Source organism: Syngnathus floridae, chromosome 8 (assembly GCF_059516105.1).
Source record: "Syngnathus floridae isolate MCC-2025c chromosome 8, RoL_Sflo_1.0, whole genome shotgun sequence".
Lineage (NCBI taxonomy): Eukaryota > Metazoa > Chordata > Actinopteri > Syngnathiformes > Syngnathidae > Syngnathus > Syngnathus floridae.
In genome coordinates this window covers 892,501-905,663 of record NC_142420.1, presented here as the reverse complement: position 1 = coordinate 905,663, position 13,163 = coordinate 892,501, and the positions used below count along the sequence as shown (strand labels likewise).

At 41.5% G+C, this 13,163-nt stretch overlaps 1 long non-coding RNA gene across 12 annotated transcripts in view; it reads left to right on the top strand.

Annotated features, from left to right (window-relative positions):
- The first annotated feature begins 627 nt into the window (after nucleotides 1-627).
- Nucleotides 628-13,163, top strand: part of LOC148393786 (uncharacterized) — a 13,422-nt gene continuing 886 nt past the window's right edge. Inside the window, exons 1-12 of one of the 12 annotated variants that reach the window (XR_015859952.1) lie at nucleotides 628-823; nucleotides 935-992; nucleotides 1,073-1,530; nucleotides 1,799-1,910; nucleotides 2,011-3,377; nucleotides 3,443-4,540; nucleotides 4,618-4,700; nucleotides 4,771-5,698; nucleotides 5,952-6,089; nucleotides 6,791-6,902; nucleotides 7,003-8,403; nucleotides 8,479-8,533. This is a non-coding gene — a long non-coding RNA (uncharacterized LOC148393786). The other 11 variants (XR_015859951.1, XR_015859944.1, XR_015859948.1 and 8 more) reach the window with 11 other exon arrangements.

The window sequence follows — 13,163 nt, the reverse complement described above, 5'->3', positions numbered from 1 at the left end:
TTGTTGTGCTTAGGGTTAGGCTTGCTTATGCAACCAAATCACCTCAGTTGTTTATCACGTCCTCTGATATTTTTGAACTTACCGTAATTTTCGGACTGTAAGTCGCACCGGAGTATAAGTGAGCAGCAGGGGGGGGGCCCCATTTCAACCCCTTCCACTGAGTGCCAAGCAGGGAAGAAATGGGTACCATTGTTATAGTCACTGGTATGACTCGGCAGGGGTTTGAACCCACCACCTCCCAGTCTCAGGGCGGACACTCTCCTCTTAGGCCACTGAGCTGGTAAACACTTGTGTCGTAGTATAACACTTATAGTCGTTTTTAAATAACGTGTATACCTATATACCCCTAAATATTGTTATCCAATATATCTACTGCAATTTCACATTAGATTGCTGGTTTGAAATTTGCTTTTGATATTATTATTTTTAATAAACATTTATGTTAAAACGTGTCTGGCGTCTTATTCCTTGTTTTTATATTCGCCAATTAAAACATAAAAATCTGACATTTTATATGACAATATGTGTAGGTACACTACACGAGGTTAAAAAAAAGAGAATAAATAAATAAAGGGTAATAAGGGTTTCAACGGATAGTCCGAAGCAAGCCTTTCCACAGTAGTCACCATGACAGGCGACCACCTGGTGGCGTCAGTGTGCCGAGCGCCGTTGGACGATCAGGAGAAGAAGATTTGAATCGACGGATGTGACGTCAGGGCTTTAGGTCAATTGAAGACAGGTGTGCTCGCTCAAGGGGAGTTATCATATGCAGGTGCCACCGAGCGCGGGCTGGCGGCGGCGGCGGCGGCGGACGGTTTCTCAGGTAAGCGAGCATGCTAGCAAATGTTTGTCGTCTCCTGCCGTTTCTCACGACGGCACGCTTTGTTGCTTTTTCTCACAAGCCTTTTTTTTCAATTTATTTTGTTTGTCGCAGGATTGTCGTACTCTCGTGACTCGGCAACGTCACGTCCACCGCGACGGTGGGCCTGGAGGTAAATTGTAGGCCGCAGGCCATTTAGCCCGTGAGCAAATGTTTGCAGTTTCTTACGATGCCATTTATTATTTCTTGCAGGATTTTCGCTGTCTAGGGAGTGCTTGAGGTTTCGGCACGGCACGCCACAATCCACTTTGCGTCGCGTCGTTGCGCGTTTTGGTGGTATTTTAAATGTCTTTCGCGGTTGTTTTTTTTCATGCTGGCCAGCATTTTTTCATTCGTCTGTCTATAGAAGGTTCGTAAATGACGCCGCCGATAAGCGCGCGTTTGTCTGACTATAGGAAATGTTAGTTTGACTCTAGTCAACTAAACCATTTTTTAATTATTTTATATTATCCGTGTGCCATTTCCGTGCCATGCAAACTGCTGGTGAATGCAACGTATATGTTACGTCATGTCCAAATCGGACCAAATCCATTCAAAGATGGCGCCCGCCCGCCCGCTCGTTCCGTTAGGCAACAAACATTTGCGCGGCGGGTTATTTTCTCCCGTTTTGGACGCCACGCCGCCAACCTGGATCATCTGTCCAATGTGAGGTGAGTTGTAGATGATGAAACTAAAATATGAATTATAATCTTTAATAATTCTTGTCATGATTATGTATTTTTTCAAATGTAAAACTACTTAGAATGTATCAAATTAAAGTATTAACTATAATTTTGATAGATTACCGTAACTTACTACAATATAATATTTTTTTCAAATGTAAAACTCCTAGTATGTATAATTGTTGGTAAAAAATCATGCCATTGGCACTCTACTCAATGTCTATTTTTGTTGCAATCATTTGCTTGTCTTTTGTAGCACTAAAACAGGCCGCCCAGCCAGCATCCTTCTGTACAAAGCAAGCAGGAGGCTCTTGAAGGAGCCCTTTCAGTGATGTTGAGGACACGGAGGAAGAGTAGTCCTAAATCAGGTGAAAACCTGTTTTTGTCAAGTTTCAGCTTCCCAACACACAATGGTTGTCGAGTTTTAGCTTCCCAGCACACAATTAATGTCTGTCTGTGTTTTTGTAGGCTGCAAGAGGAGCCGAATGGAATAAGTATATAATTCCACATGAAAAGGCGCAATGGCCTGTCCAAAGGCGCAATGGCCTGTCCAAAGGCGCAATGGCCTGTCCAAAGGAGCAATGGCCTGTCCAAAGGAGCAATGGCCTGTCCAAAGGAGCAATGGCCTGTCCAAAGGAGCAGTGGCCTGTCCAAAGGAGCAGCGGCCTGTCCAAAGGAGCAGCGGCCTGTCCAAAGGAGCAGCGGCCTGTCCAAAGGAGCAGCGGCCTGTCCAAAGGAGCAGCGGCCTGTCCAAAGGCGCAGCGGCCTGTCCAAAGGCGCAGCGGCCTGTCCAAAGGCGCAGCGGCCTGTCCAAAGGCGCAGCGGCCTGTCCAAAGGCGCAGCGGCCTGTCCAAAGGCGCAGCGGCCTGTCCAAAGGCGCAGCGGCCTGTCCAAAGGCGCAGCGGCCTGTCCAAAGGAGCAATGCCATATCCATAGGAGCAATGCCATATCCATAGGAGCAATGCCATATCCATAGGAGCAATGCCATATCCATAGGAGCAATGCCATATCCATAGGAGCAATGCCATATCCATAGGAGCAATGCCATATCAAGTCAAGAATCAAGCAGCACGCTGCAAAAGTCAACATGTGCGGATCATGTGCCCAGGAGGGGGCAGTGTGGTTGCCTTTGGTTATGGGTGCACGACGGAAAGGTTGCAGGTGGGGACAGTGTTTGGGGGTCTGACGGTTGGTCTTGCTTAAGAGGTTGTGGCTTATCTGGATCCAGCGGTGTCTTGTGCTTGGTTGCCATTGACGGCTCACTTGGGGGAGGACGTGGTGACTTGGATGGACACAAAACTGAATTTTGACGCGGAGCCCAATGTCCAAGCTTGCCATATGACTTGTACCATTTTGTGTCTTTTTCTAACCTGCCACTGTCGTGCTCGCTGCGTTCTTTGTTCTCCCCCATCGGTGTAGGGCGGCGTTGGAGCGAGCCGATCCCGAATGTCCAATTTTGCAATTTGACTTGTACCATTTTGTCTTTTTCTAACCTGCCACTGTTGCACGTCATCTAACCCTAACCTACCACCGCTGTGGTACTTGCGTTCTTTGTTCTCCCCTAGGTGTAGGACAGCATTGGAGCGAGACGGTAGCATTTAGTCTTTTTCTAACCTACCGCTGTCGTGCTTGATCTAAGCTGTGTGTCCTTTGTTCTCTAGGTGAGGGGGCGGTGTTTGGGCGAGCGGGTCCACGAGGAAGACGTAGTGATGCGAGCAGCGCCCAACTCATTGCATGTTCTGCCATTTGCAGGCTGGACGCAAAAGGGGGGGGGTGACGCACGGCCCCATCCGACCGGGCGACGCTCACCAATAGGAGCTAGCCGCTGTGATCAAGTAAGCAAGTGACCGACAACTTGGGGTGCTCTTTGAGTTTCTAACATTTGTTTCTGTTTCTGCAGATGGCGACCGGGATGTGACACGATCTGATCAGAGGTGAACGGACCGCTGTGGCATCGCTCTGAAGTCGCCGAGTTCTGAGGGAGACCCGCTTCCCTGGAGGCGTCGACCTGCGCAGCTTCGTGTGAAATGGATTTTTTTTTATTTTTTTTTTTTAATTACACCAGCGGTGTCCCAATGTCTGCTTGAGGGCTGCATACTGAAACAAATTCAGAATTCTTTGACGCAAATTCATTAAATCAATCACGAAATGTTGCCATTGATATTTAGTCCTACAAAGCAGTGTCGTGTTCAGTCGTGTGGTGTGTTGATCAAGTTGACCGGAGGCTGCCATTTGGACACCAATGGTGACATGTGTGTAGGGCTGCACGTGTATTGGAAAACTGCCATATGGTGGTCTAGGTTATTGACATGCACTTTAAGACAGCAAAGATATTTTTTTTCCCATGTCTCAAACGAAACATGCTTTCTTGCCTAACTATTTGTAATGAGTTAAGACTAAGTCATTGATGTAAGTTAAAGTTAACTCATCTAAGTGATCTTATTGCGATCAAATAGTTAACCTCCATCCAAGAATTTTGCACAACTTGCCTCAATGCAGTGGTCTGGCCCAATACTGCCATATCATTGATTTTCCAAAATGTTGTGCAGCCCTCATTGAGTGCCAAACGCGCAGCGACGGCAAGCGCAAGCGACCGCGCAGCGACGGCAAGCGCAAGCGACCGCGCAGCGACGGCAAGCGCAAGCGACCGCGCAGCGACGGCAAGCGCAAGCGACCGCGCAGCGACGGCAAGCGCAAGCGACCGCGCAAGCGACGGCAAGCGCAAGCGACGGCAAGCGCAAGCGACGGCAAGCGCAAGCGACGGCAAGCGCAAGCGACGGCAAGCGCAAGCGACGGCAAGCGCAAGCGACGGCGCAGCGAGACTTTTGTGCTTGTCTTGCAAGGTGGAAGAGACGATGTATGAAACGAAGAGCCGGTGGACGGAGGCCACCAGACCCGCGATTGGTGAGCGGGGTGCAAAGGAAGGAATCACCCAAAGAAAGCAGTCGCCAAGTGCTGAAGAGGAGCCTGATCTATGACTGGCCAAGGCTGGCCAGAGGTGGTGGTGACATGGCAATCCAATATGCAACACACTTGTTAGTTTTAATTTGATTTCCTTATTTGTCTGCCGTTCAGGGTTGCCGGGGCGGCGGATGGGACGAGCGCCAGCCTGCACCGAGAGGGACTGGGCTGCACCCACAAGACCAGGGAGGGGGCAGGTCATGAGTACGTTGACAGAAGTGAGCCGCATGCAACTGAGTGCCGTTTGTCTTTTTGCACTTGTGCGAGGCGGAAGACGAGTCCAACACCGGCCGGAGCAGACCCGGACCTTGGCCCGTGACGAGCGGCCCACACGAGACTGATGGGTGCAGATGCAGCCAGCGTTTCGGGGAGTATGACTTTGGTTTTTCTTTTGTGCTTTCCCTACCCCTGTCTATTTGAATAGGGTAACTAGTAGCACGCGCGGGCATTTGGGTTGCTGTGACCCTCTAGATACGAATCGGCAAAGTAGACACCCCCTGCAACCCTTTCTCCCTTCCCTTCCCTCTCTCTCTCTCTCTCTCTCTCTCTCTCTCTCTCTCTCTCTCTCTCTCTCTCTCTCTCTCTCTCTCTCTCTCTCTCTCTCTCTCTCTCTCTCTCTCTCTCTCCCTCTCTCTCTCCCCCTCTCCAACGCGCCCGGCAGTACCTGCATGGCCTGGTGCACTCAGGGTGGAACGTGGCTATATCTTGCCCTTTGTGGAATACCAGGGTATAATGTCTGCCAGACTGGGTCCCAGTGTCGTCGACGGTGTCGAGGACAAGGAGATTCTCCGTGACACTCTCCGTGACGTCACGTTTTCCTCTTTTTTCGTCTCGGGGCCAAGCCAGCTCTACTCAGGGGGAACTGGCCAGTTGCGCTTAAGTGCGCAACAAAGCCTCTTTTCATCTCCTCCCGCTCTCTCCCTACCTCCCTCCCTCCCTCCCTTTTTGTAAGGGGTTAAACATTTCATAACCCGGATTGCTCCAATGCGGGAGGGCCGTATGAGACATGCGCCAGCCCGTGCGTGCCGCTAGTCACCTGATTCAAACTTACCTTAGTCTAGGTTGGGGGGGTGCTAGTGGAATATTTCCCCTTGCTAAAACCAACACAATATGTCTGCCTTTCAGGATTGCTGGGGCACTGGATCGGACGAGTGCCTGCACAGAGAGGGACTGGACAGGACCGCGGGACCAGAGGGTAATAATAAAAAACTTTTTGTAGAGCACCTTTCATACAAGAAATGCAGCTCAAAGCACTTTACGACAAAGAAAGAAATTATAAGCATTGAATTCTTCATATAGGAACAGACATAAAAAGAAAACAAAAACATTCATGTGTGCATACGCTATTAATAAAGGGAGCTTAAAATAGGAGCAAGCTTTAATAGACAGGTAATGAGTACGTCCACAGAAGTGAACCGCATGCAACAGAGCCGTTTTTCTTTTTGCAGTGGCACAAGGCGGAGGATGAGTCCAAACGTCGAATACCGGCTGGGGGGGGAGCCAACCTTCGCCCGTGATGAGCGGCCGACACGAGACGGACGGGTGCGGATGCGGCGAGGGCAAAGCGCCCAGCCAGCATTTAAGGAGTATGACTGCGTTTTTTCTTTTGTCCTTTCTTTCCTTCCCTCCCTCCCTCCACTTTTTCACTGGGTGTGCACACTGGCTATCTGCATGATGCCTCTTTCTTTCTCTCTCAGCGCCGCGTCATTTTGCAATATTGTTTTTTTACTGTTGTTTTTTTAATCATGAAATGAACTGTTTGTACTGTAATTGTGTGTGTACCACTGAACTGCAATTAAACTGTGAACTGAATTCAAGTGGTCCATTTTAAACATTGGCATTGGTGAATGCAACGTATATGTTACATCATGTCCAAAATCGGACCAAATCCATTCAAAGATGGCGCCCGCCCGCTCTCGTTCCGTTACGGAACAAACATTTGCCCGGTTTATTTTCTCCCGTCTTGGACGCCGCCAACCTGGATCATCTGTCCAATGTGAGGGGAGTTGATGAATGATGAAATTGAAATATGAATTATAATCCTGAGTAATTATCATAATTTACTACAATGTGATGATTATATATTTTTTTCAAATGTAAAACTCTACTTAGAATGTATCAAATTCAAAGATGAACTATAATTTTGATCAATTATCATAACTTACTACAATATAATATTTTTTTTCAAATGTAAAACTCCTAGTATGTATAATTGTTGGTAAAAAATCATGCCATTGGCACTCGACTCAGTCTATTTTTGTTGCAATCATTTGCTTGTCTTTTGTAGCACTAAAAACTGCCGCCCAGCCAGCATCCTTCTATACAAAGCAAGCAGGAGGCTCTTGAAGGAGCCCTTTCAGTGATGTTGAGGACACTGAGGAAGAGTAGTCCTAAATCAGGTGAAAACCTGTTTTTGTCAAGTTTCAACTTCCCAACACACAATGGTTGTCGAGTTTTAGCTTCCCAGCACACAATTAATGGCTGTCTGTGTTTTTGTAGGCTGCAAGAGGAGCCGAATGGGACAATTCCATATGAAAAGGCACAATGGCCTATCCAAAGGAGCGATGGCCTATCCAAAGGAGCCATGGCCTATCCAAAGGAGCCATGGCCTATCCAAAGGAGCCATGGCCTATCCAAAGGAGCCATGGCCTATCCAAAGGAGCCATGGCCTATCCAAAGGAGCAATGGCCATATGCAAAGGAGCAATGGCCATATCAAGTCAAGAATCAAGCATCGCGCTGCAAAAGTCGACGTGTGCGGATCATGTGGCCAGGAGGGGGCAGTGTGGTTGCCTTTGGTTATGGGTGCACGACGGAAAGGTTGCAGGTGTGGACAGTGTTTAGGGCTCTGATGGTTGGTCTTGCTTTCGAGGTGCGCTGTGGTTGTGGCTGGTCTGGATCCAGCGTTGTCTTGTGCTTGGTTGCCATTGACGGCCCACTTGGGGGAGGACTTTTCAAACTGAACTTTGACGTGGAGCTGAATGTCCAATTTTGCCATACGACTTGTACCATTGTGTATCTTTTTCAAATTCCACTGCAGACCTCAATCGGAAATCAAATTAAGGGGGTTTTTATTTCAAAGTTTGTGCCCCTAGTTGTCTCTCTATGTACAATAAAAGAGTTGAGCACGAACTTATCGATGCTGCACTTGCAGCTTTTTTTAAATAGTAATTAAAAGGTCGAATTTCCTCCAATATATAGTTTTAAAAAATGTTACTGAATGGGTGAAACGTATGAGAGTTTAAAAAATAAATAAAATTAGAAAAAGGCTTGTGGAACTTTTGTTAGCACTACTGTAGTGCCAGCAAGGGGGGGCTGAGCAGGGTGATCGGCGACTGTTCCATAAAAAAGAAATGATCAGACATGTATACATTATGGCACAAGTCCTGCACAACTTGATGTATGCTTCAAGAATGTACATTAACATTATGATTTGTTTATTGAATTGAATTACATCAAAATTATATCTCTGTGGAAATATGAAATATGGTGATGTCTAAAATCAGTCCCTCCCTTCACTTTGCTATTGTCTTCTTTCCCCTCTGAAGGTTTTTATAGGTTTTTTTTTTTTTTTTTTTTGAAGGCAGGTTTCAGTCTTGCCTGTCGGAGAGGTGGGCGTGGTCAAGCCAATTTCAGTTGCGCTGTGATTGGTCAGACTGAATTTGGGCAGAGGTAGGAGGCGGGCAAAGTGGCACTTAGGTTTTTGAAGGCAGTTTTCAGTCTTGAGGTGAGCGACAGGTGCAACCGCCCGCGTGTGAAGTGGCCTGTCACGTGGTACGCTAGTGTGCAAAGCACCATTGGACGAGCAGGCGAGGAAGATTTGAATTGACGGATGTGACGTCATGTCTTCGGGTGTTCTCAAATACCGGTGCAATCACCCGCGCAGCGGGCGGTTTCTCAGGTAAGCTAACATGCTAGGAAATGTTTGTCGTTCATTGGCGTTTCTCACGACGGACGCCTTGTTTGTTTGTTGCAGGATTCAAGGCGAGTTATCAAATGCAGGCGCCACCGACCGTGTGGCGGTTTCTCGGGTAAGCTATCAAGTGTTTGTCGTTCATTGCCGTTTCTCACGACGGACGCCTTGTTTGTTTGATGCGAACAAATATCTTGAAAATCTTTTCACACTCGTCCCGGCCACCGCGACTGTCGTTTTGCCGCTACAGTATTTCAAATCTCTTTGGCGTTCTGTTTCGTCAAATTAACAATGTTGCATTACATATAGTGTGCTATTTCCGTGTTATGCAAACTGATGAATGTGACAAATTTGTTACGTCATGTTCAAATCTATTCCAAGATGGCGCCCGCCCGCCCGCCTTCCGTTATGCAACAAACATTTGCGAGCGTGATTTTCTCCCGTTTAGTCGACTGCTCGATTCATGCCGACATTTTTGAGTGAGTTGATGGATGATAAAATTAAATTATTATAATTCGGATACTTTTGTAATTATTATAACTCATTACAATATACTGATAATTGTATACATATTTTAAATATAAAACTGGAGTTGGTATGTGTAATTGTTGCAAAAATATCATGCCATTGCCACTCTACTCAATGTCTATAATTGTAACTCCCAGATGCAGAGCATATAGTATGGTATGATATTGTATGGTATTGTATTGTATGTATTGTATTGTATGCATTGTGTGTATGGTAGCGTATGGCAGGGTATTGTATGTGTTCTATGTCAATCCATCCATCCACCCGTCCGTCCGTCCGCCCGTCCGTCCATCCGTCCATCCACCCACCCGTCCATCCAACCCATCCAGCCACCCACCCATCCACCCAACCCATCCAGCCAACCACCCAAACCACCCACCCACCCACCCACCCATCCATCCACCCACCCACCCACCCATCCATCCACCCACCCACCCACCCATCCATCCGCCCACCCACCCATCCATCCGTCCATCCACCCATCCATCCGTCCATCCAACCCATCCACCCATCCAATCCACCCATCCATCCATCCATCCACCCATCCATCCGTCCATCCAACCCATCCAAACCCAACCCACCCAACCGATCCACCCACCCAGCCCACCCACCCATCCACCCACCCATCCATCCACCCAGCCACCCAGCCATCCACCGCTTATCCGGACGTCGGATTGCGGCGGCAGCAGCTTTAGGAGGGACTCCCAGACTTTCCTCTCTCCAGCCACTTCATCCAGCTCAACCCAGGAAATCCCAAGATTTGTATGTATTGTTTGTTTTGTTGTGTTTTTTGTTTTGTTGTTTTTTGTTTTGTTTTTTGTTTTTTTTGTTTTGTTTTTTGTTTTGTATGTATTGTATTATATGTATTGTATGTATTGTATTGTATGTATTGTTTTTTTTTTGTTTTTTTGGGTTTTTTATTTTTTTTGTTTTTTTTTGTATTGTATGTATTGTATGTATGTATTGTTTTGTATTGTTTGTTTTGGTTTGTTTGTTGTTTTTTGTTTTGTTTTTTGTTTTGTATGTATTGTATTGTATTGTATTGTATTGTTTGTATTGTATTGTTTGTATTGTATTGTATCGTATTGTATTGTATGTATTGTATTGTATGTATTATTATTTGTTTTTGTTTTGTTTTTTGTTTTTTGTTTTGTATGTACTGTATGTATTGTATTGTATTGTGTGTATTGTATTGTATGCATTGTTTTTTTTTTGTTTTTTTTTTTTTTCTTTGTATTGTATGTATTGTATGTATGTATTGTATGTATTGTATGTATTGTATGTATTGTATTGTATGTATTGTTTTTTGGTTGTTTTTTGGTTGTGTTTTTGTTTTTTTTTGTTTTGTATGTATTGTATTGTATGTATTTTTTTGGTTTTTTTTTGTTTTGTTTTTTGTATTGTTTTTTTTTGTTTTTGTTTTGTATGTATTGTATGTATTGTATTGTGTGTATTGTATGTATTGTTTTTTTTTTGTTTTTTTTTTTGTTTTTTTTGTTTTTTTTGCATTGTATGTATTGTATGTATTGTATTGTATTGTATGTATTGTATGTATTGTATGTATTGTATGTATCGTATGTATTGTATTGTATGTATTTTTTTGTTTTTTGTTTGTTTTGTTTTTTGTTTTTTTTGTATTGTATGTATTGTATTGTATGTATTGTTTTTTTTTGTTTTTTTGTTTTGTATGTATTGTATTGTGTGTATTGTATGTATTGTTTTTTTTTGTTTTGTTTTTTTTTGTTGTTTTTTTTGCATTGTATGTATTGTATTGTATGTATTGTATTGTATGTATTGTATTGTATGTATTGCATGTATTGCATGTATTCCATGTATTGCATGTATTGCATGTATTGTATTGTATGTATTGTATGTATTGTATTGTATTGTATTGTATGTATTGTATTATATGTATTGTATGTATTGTATTGTATGTATTGTTTTTTTGTTTTTTTTGGTTGTGTTTTTGTTTTTTTTGTTTTGAATGTATTGTATTGTATGTATTGTATTGTATTGTATGTATTGTATGTATTTTTTGTTTTGTTTTTTGTTTTTTTTGTATTGTATGTATTGTATTGTATGTATTGTTGTTGTTTTTTGTTTGTTTTTTTGTTTTGTATGTATTGTATTGTATGTATTGTTTTTATTTTATTTTTTTTGCATTGTATGTATTGTATGTATGTATGTATTGTATGTATTGTATTGTATGTATTGTATTGTATTGTATGTATTGTTTTTTTTTTTTTTTTTTTGCATTGTATGTATTGTATGTATGTATTGTATTGTATGTATGTATTGTATGTATTGTATTGTATGTATTGTTTTTTGTTTTTTTTTTGTTTTGTTTTTTGTTTTGTATGTATTGTATGTATTGTGTGCATTGTATTGTATGTATTGTTTTGTTTTGTTTTGTTTTTTGTTTTTTGTATTGTATGTAATGTATTGTATGTATTGTATGTATTGTATTGTTTGTATTGTATTGTTTGTATTGTATTTGTATTGTATTGTTTGTATGTATTGTTTGTATGTATTGTATGTATTGTATTGTATTGTTTGTATGTATTGTTTGTATTGTATTGTATGTATTGTTTGTATTGTGTTGTTTGTTTTGTTTTTTGTTCACCCATCCACCCATCCATCCACCCACCCACCCATCCATCCATCCAGCCACCCATCCATCCAGCCACCCATCCAGGCAGCCACCCACCCATCCAGCCAGCCACCCATCCATCCGTCCATCCACCCACCCAACCCATCCACCCAACCACCCATCCATCGACCCAGCCACCCATCCATCCAGCCACCCAGCCATCCACCGCTTATCCGGACGTCGGATTGCGGGACTCCCAGACTTTCCTCTCTCCAGCCACTTCATCCAGCCAGCTCAACCCAGGAAATCCCAAGATTTGTATGTATTGTTTGTTTTGTTGTGTTTTTTGTTTTGTTGTTTTTTGTTTTGTGTTTTGTTTTTTGTTTTGTTTTTTGTTTTTTGTTTTGTATGTATTGTATGTATTGTATTGTATGTATTGTATGTATGTATTGTATGTATGTATTGTATTGTATGTATTGTATTGTATTATATGTATTGTATGTATGTATTGTTTTTTTTGTTTGTTTTTTTTTTGTTTTTTTTGTTTTGTATGTATTGTATGTATTGTATTGTATTGTATGTATTTTTTTGTTTTTGTTTTTTGTTTTTTTGTATTGTATGTATGTATTGTTTTGTATTGTTTGTTTTGTTTTGTTTGTTTTTTGTTTTGTTTTTTGTTTTGTATGTATTGTATGTATTGTATGTATTGTATGTATTGTATTGTATGTATTGTATTGTATGTATTGTATTGTATGCATTGTATTGTATTGTATGTATTTTATTTATTTATTTTTTTGTTTTTTGTTTTGTTTTTTGTTTTGTATGTACTGTATGTATTGTATTGTGTGTATTGTTTTTTTTTGTTTTGTTTTCTTCTTTTTGTTTTGTTTTTTGTTTTTTTGTATTGTATGTATTGTATGTATGTATTGTATGTATTGTATTGTATGTATTGTATGTATTGTATTGTATGTATTGTATTGTTTGTATTGTATTGTTTGTATTGTATTGTATGTATTGTATTGTATTTTTTTAATTTTTTTTTTATTTTTGTATGTATTGTATGTATTGTGTGTATTGTATTGTATTGTATTGTATGTATTGTTTTGTTTTTTGTTTTGTTTTTTTGTTTTGTTTTCTTTTTTGTTTTGTTTTTTTGTATTGTATGTATTGTATGTATTGTATTGTATGTATGTATTGTATTGTATGTATTGTATTGTTTGTATTGTATTTGTATTGTATTGTTTGTATTGTATTGTTTGTATGTATTGTATGTATTGTATGTATTGTTTGTATGTATTGTTTGTTTGTATTGTTTGTATTGTATTGTATGTATTGTATTGTATTGTATTGTATTGTATGTATTGTATTGTATGCATTGTATTGTATGTATTTTTTTTTTTTTTGTTTTGTTTTTTTTTTTTTTGTTTTGTATGTACTTTATGTATTGTTTTTTTTGTTTTGTTTTCTTTTTTTTGTTTTTTGTTTTTTGTATTGTATGTATTGTATGTATGTATTGTATTGTATGTATTGTATGTATTGTATTGTATGTATTGTATTGTATGTATTGTATTGTATTGTATGTATTGTATTGTATGTATTGTATTGTATGTATTGTATTGTATGTATTGTA